This window comes from Atractosteus spatula, chromosome 3 (assembly GCF_055471065.1).
Source record: "Atractosteus spatula isolate fAtrSpa1 chromosome 3, fAtrSpa1.hap1, whole genome shotgun sequence".
Classification (NCBI taxonomy): domain Eukaryota; kingdom Metazoa; phylum Chordata; class Actinopteri; order Semionotiformes; family Lepisosteidae; genus Atractosteus; species Atractosteus spatula.
Window position 1 is genome coordinate 26129099 of NC_142708.1, and position 6000 is coordinate 26135098.

The 6000-nt window shown below is 31.9% G+C and overlaps 1 protein-coding gene across 4 annotated transcripts in view; it reads right to left on the reverse strand.

The window, feature by feature from the left end:
• syk (spleen tyrosine kinase) overlaps positions 1-5414 on the reverse strand; it is a 52034-nt gene extending 46620 nt beyond the window's left edge. For all 4 annotated transcript variants that reach the window (XM_088911994.1, XM_088911993.1, XM_088911992.1 and 1 more), the window contains exon 1: positions 5114-5414. The gene's annotated coding sequence lies outside the window, so the exon portion shown is untranslated. The remainder of the gene's footprint in view (positions 1-5113) is intronic.
• Between the last annotated feature and the right edge of the window lie 586 nt (positions 5415-6000).

Below are 6000 nucleotides of genomic sequence, written 5' to 3' on the forward strand. Positions count from 1 at the left end.
CCACCACAGTTGAAATGGATTGGACATCCAAATCACAAATCATAATCATGTCATTAAAAAACTCTCACCTTAGATTTTCTGTGTATTTGATTATTTTGAACATTTGTTTCATTTTGTATTATTAAAGTTAAACATGTTTATGCAGTCATGATACTGGACTTTAAATCTGCTCCAGAGATTAAAAATATATTCTTTTTGACAAATATTTTAGCACTACAGAGAACGATTGGTTCCCATATTATAGATCTTTCTTTATAAGAGTTTTGTGGTACGAGCAGTATAGCTCTCTTTCTTTTTTTATTTAGCTCCTTCTTTCTCCCTTTTTCATTTAATTTCTTTCACATTATATTTTTTCTTAGCTCTTCCCTCTTGCATGTTTGTATTTGGACTGTTACTGGAAAAACAATTTACATACAGTAATACATTTTACATGGTGTAGTTATCCATCAATCCATTTACTAACCACTTTTAGGAAGTCAAAGCCTTTCCCAGCAAGCAATGGGAGCAAGGTAGGGTACACCCTGGATTACATGCGCAGGGCAGACATGCAGACTACATAGCGTAACTATTAATTTTTATAATGTACATCTATGGCAAAAGATTTCTTTCATGTCAGAGAAAGTCTGGTAACACTTCAGTATATATTGTACGCTGCAAATCACATGTAAACCCCTTATGCAGTAAACCACAATACAGAAAGATTACATTAATACTGTATAATGTCAATAAACTGGCAGTGATACAGTAAGTCACTGCTATCACTGTTTAACAGGGCTTGAAATCTCATGGAAATAGAAAATAGAATTCTGTCCAGTCAGCTTTCCAAATGGAGCGATGAACTACAACACTGTAGTACAGAAGTTATGGTGATTGATGTTCCTGTTCATTTTGTGACGATGCCAAACTCAATATATCCCAAGATATTTGGCTTTATGTTTTGTCTAATACTTTTTAATGCAAATTCAAAAGGTTGCATGTTCAAAACAACAATAAAAATAGATGATCTATCAACATTCAGTGTTTCTGTAAATCTGCAAGCTACTTTGATACAAGCCAGAAAGTCCAGAAATGGACTTTTAATAAACATACAGTACTTCTGATTAAGAGTTGAAAAAAACTACATAAGAGGTGGAGAATAATGACTGTAAATGATTTTATATTTATTGTAAATTTGTTTATGCATCTCAACAGGAATTTCTTATGGAACCTTAAACTTGATGTATAATGCGTCATTGTGCAGTAATATTACCACATAAATGAGTTATGATCATGGTCCAATGCATGGATCACTTACAGTATACAGCAACGATGTTTTCTTAAAGCGATGAGCTGTAGAATTTCATTCACATGATGAACATGAATCTTTTGAATTGCAGTGCTCACAGAGTTGCTCTGTTGGATTTGGATGTACAGTATTTCATGCAGATGGTGCAAAACACTGACCAAATTCTGTTTCTAATCCTACAATAAAATGTGATCACTTTTAGTCTGCTAACATAACTGTCACATTTTTAAAAAGTAGGCATACAGTATGCACTGAACTTTACTCAGTGATAAAGGAAGTGATCTTCCACTACTTTTTATAGGCTGATATTGTTTGAAGTTCATAGTTCACAAAAAAAAAACATCTGAAGTTCAAGAGGCCTTGTTCTAAAACAGTTTATGCACTTAAAATGTGGAATTTCAAATTGAAAAGCCAGAACTTTCATATTTAGCATACTGGTAAAATCTATTATACTGTATGTAATGTGTCGTATAAAAATTGTTTAAAGCCTATTTTAAGTCAGGAGAAAACAATCGTACTGTAATATGCAACATTTTTACCAGTAATGACTTTTACAATAGGAGCTGCATACTGTAGGGTTAATACATGACACACATTACTGAATGAGGAAAGGGTGTAGTTCACAGTTGTAAGTGAGATAATTCTAGCTAAATTTGTAAATATTAAACAATGATTAATAATGAATGATTATAGGCATATTATAATCTTACAGCCCATGTAGTAAAGGAAATAACTAATACTGTACAGTTTTCACTAATGCAATGTAATGTTTTCATACGGTATACTTAACATTGGGTCATTGAGTGTAACAAGTGTGTAAGATTTTGCAGGATTGAAACTCTGATCTCATGTCCAGTGCTAGTAGAGATGCACATGCCAAAATAAAAATCTCATAACCCACAATATGAAGCTAAAAATACCAAAATATCACAAATAAAGATTGTAACATTTATGCAATTGTGCATGAATATATTACACTTTCCATTGTTTACTTCCTTTCCAGCACAATTTTAATACACAAATAATTTCATTTGTTTATCACAACAGATTTGAAGAGTCAAAACGATGTACAATCAGTACTAAAAAGCACTTTCCATGGTATTTCCACAGTTTCTCTTTATCTGGAATGAATGTGATGCTTGAGAACAAGTGCTGAACGGAATTGCTTAACAAAACTTTATTTTGGGTTTAACCACTGTGCCTTCCTTTTTCTGTGAATACTAGTTCCTTCTCCCTACATTGCAGCTCAATGCTGTACTTTTAAATTGCAATAAAAGTACAATGTATGCTACTTTAATGATATATTTTTCTCATTAATTTCCTGAGGACAGTATTTACACAATAAGAATTAAAAAAATATATTTCAATGTTTTCAGAATGCTGCCATTTAATTTGACATGCAAAATACAAGAGAACAGTGTTTATTTATGGCACCTTGCTTGTCCACCCTGTGGTTTTCACCTTAACTGGAAACAAGAATTCTAAAGCCTTTACACACAGGCACGCAAATTCATACAACTGTGTTCAGAAACCTAAAGTCAAGCTATCAACAGATCAGTCTAAGGAAGTCAGCTTTAGGCATGAAAAGTTTGCTTCCAGTTTCTTTATTATTAACAAAAGTGTTTTTATCCCCTTGCAATCAGCAGTGTGTGTCTATTATAATCGTGAGGTCCAGCAATTAATGTGTTAGGGTTAGTCCAATGGAAGCCATTTTTTAATTAAGCTAAAACACACAAATGACGTTGTGAACTTGATTCTACAGCATGCATACAATTTCAGAATCATTCGTCCCTGATTACTTTTAAGAAACAAATTCCTTGCTAGCTCTCACTGGTAACTCACATGAAAGCTATTTGGAAATAAAATCACATAAAATAAATTTGAAAATAAAATGGCAGCCCTTAAATTGTTATTTAGGGGTTTTCTGATTATTAATTTACCCGTGGTTAGTTTAATTAGCTCAATGGTTAAACAACAATTATTTAAAACTAGCAACAATTTATTCTTGAAGGCATGCTATATTTCATGTACTGTATGTAAATTCATACTGCTACACATGAATGGAAATAAAGACACAATGGTGAACTTATGGGAGTAACATCATAAAATGAGACAAAATGAATAAGAACACTGTATTGACAATACTGTAGGTCTTGAACTTACTGCAGGAAACTCAAACTCTTAGATTAAAGATTCTCTGTTTTGCATGACAATATCACTGCTAATACAACTATTAGTTTTTAATACAACTAAAAATCATCCTGTTTGCAGTTCTTAGATGCCAAATTTCTAGGAAGATAATTTAATTTAATACATGGAGCATTAAAACTTGCCTTTTGAATGTTTGGTTTAAAAATGTACAGAAATAAACTGAAAAATATAAATCACTAAAATCCTTCTTTTTATGAAGGCTATGTAGAGTTCCTGCACTGTACGAAATGCCATCATGGCAGTAGAATTCAGGATTTCTATTCTTTGTTAATTAACAGGAATTGAAATAGGACTAAATATCCCCTTTGTTACATTTTCCCATATAATTTTCTTGTTTCTGTATAATTAATAAAATACATTTTTTATTAATTTTTATTGTACCTAGGCAGGACCTGTGCTAACCCGGCTCCCGTCATGGGATATAACTCAACACGTGTTAATGTATTGTAAAAAAAATTGTACTGTACTTGCAAACTTTAGTACAATTATATTTTATCTTGATGTAAATTTCAAGGGTAAGCATACAGTACAGGTACTTCTGTCTGTAAACATATGAATCAAATAAGGCATTATCTTAAATCAATAAATCATATGAGGTAAGTGAACATAATGTTGTTTTATACTGCCATAACAGTGCCCTAAAGTGCATTTAAAAGTACATTTGAAAAAAAAATCAAGTACTTTATATTCTTCATTAGTGGACTAATGACAGATGTTTAAATATACTACCTTCCATGTTATTGCTAAGGACTAATATTAGGATTTCACAGTTTGCGCTTATCAGAAATGGGTGGGATGGTTTAGAAGAAGTGCTAAAACAAATGTTTAACTGCAAAAACATTATTTTCCACTTAACTATTCTGCCTTCCTTTCTCTGTGAATACTAGTTCCCTTTCTCTGCATTACAGGACAAACATCCTAAAAATATCGTGTTCACAAAACGCAAAAGCAACTCCAATGTGCAACAGACTCCATTTCAATAATACATTTACACTACCTTCACTTTAATCTACCAGAAAGCTGACTTCCAGAGGAGGTTAAAGTGACCTTCTATATATACAGAATGTAACTTTAAAATAAATGTAAAGGATCAGTTACTTTAAACTGTGTTTAACAGATATGAGCTAAACATATTAAAACTTGAGTTTACTTGACACACAAAATTATCCTGTCTGAAACACAAATAATATGTAGTGTAAATAACCTAAATGTAATTTTAGGTTTAATAGTCCTGGTCATTTTTGTTAATTTAATAGAAAGTAAAAAGAAAACAGTCACTGCTTCTGCCGCTTGCTTCAAAACATTAGAAATTAAAGAAAAATATATTTTACTATAAATAACTACATACAACGAGCCTCTACATATATATCATACTGTATGTATACAAAACTATCATTAAATCATATCGAGATTCTCTTGAGCTGTCACACAGTCAATTAAATAAAACAAATAGTGGAAAATTGCTCAGGTGCCTTTCATTTTTCTTTTGATCCAAAGTGTTTGATTTACAGTGTGGCTAGCGCTTTACTTTTTCATGAACTCTCTTTCAAAAAATAAAATCCCACAACATGAAGTCATCCATACATTCAGTAGTCAATCAATAAGCAAAAACGTTACCTTTCACGTAGGTCCAAAACCTTTTCTAGCTGTCTCTGTGCTCGGAGAAAGAAGCAACCATATTCAACTGCTTGTGAAGTGAACAGGATGTGGTCTGGCTCTTCTTGGATATTTTGAAGTGATCACTCTGGAAGAATTTGTATCAGGAGGTGACATGAGTTTAGAAGGTTGATCAACAGCAAATTGGAACTTTAACTTGACAATAAATTCTCTATATATATTTAACGCATTGTATTAGTAATGTGTGTAACATTAAAGAGGTTACAAGACTTGAATTTTTTTGCAGAGGGCAGAGTACAATGTGGAAGTGTAATTTAGCTTCCCCTTTTTAACAGCTTGCAGCTACTTCCTTGACTTTTTTTTCTAGAATATGACTTCCCCTTTTGTCCAAAGTCTGTCTTGATTTAATACATCAATATATGTATGCACTGTACAGTATCTAGATAGATGTATATGTGTCCATGTCAGAATGAGGGATTTTTTTTTAAATGTGGGTCAGGCATGCCTGTTCAATCATACAGAAATCAGGGCTGTAAAAGTATTGTAAAAAAGACAAACTATTATGCTGACAAACTCCTGTACAGTACAGTATGTGAGAATAATATTTGCAGTTTATGTACAGTAAAGCAAATATTGTTACGCTATATAATACATTGAGTGAAGTAATATGTTAGTTTGTGTAGAACTGGTAATGCAAATATTCTTATGATACTTTCTAACTGAAAATATATACAATATCTGGGTATCTTTGCATACATAATATCTACACTGTATGTTTGGGTTACAGACAACTACTATTACTGTAATAAGTAATATTTATTTACTACTATTGCAGAGTAAATAAATACAAGGCTTGTATTCAAACTATAAAGAAAGGCTTTAAGAGT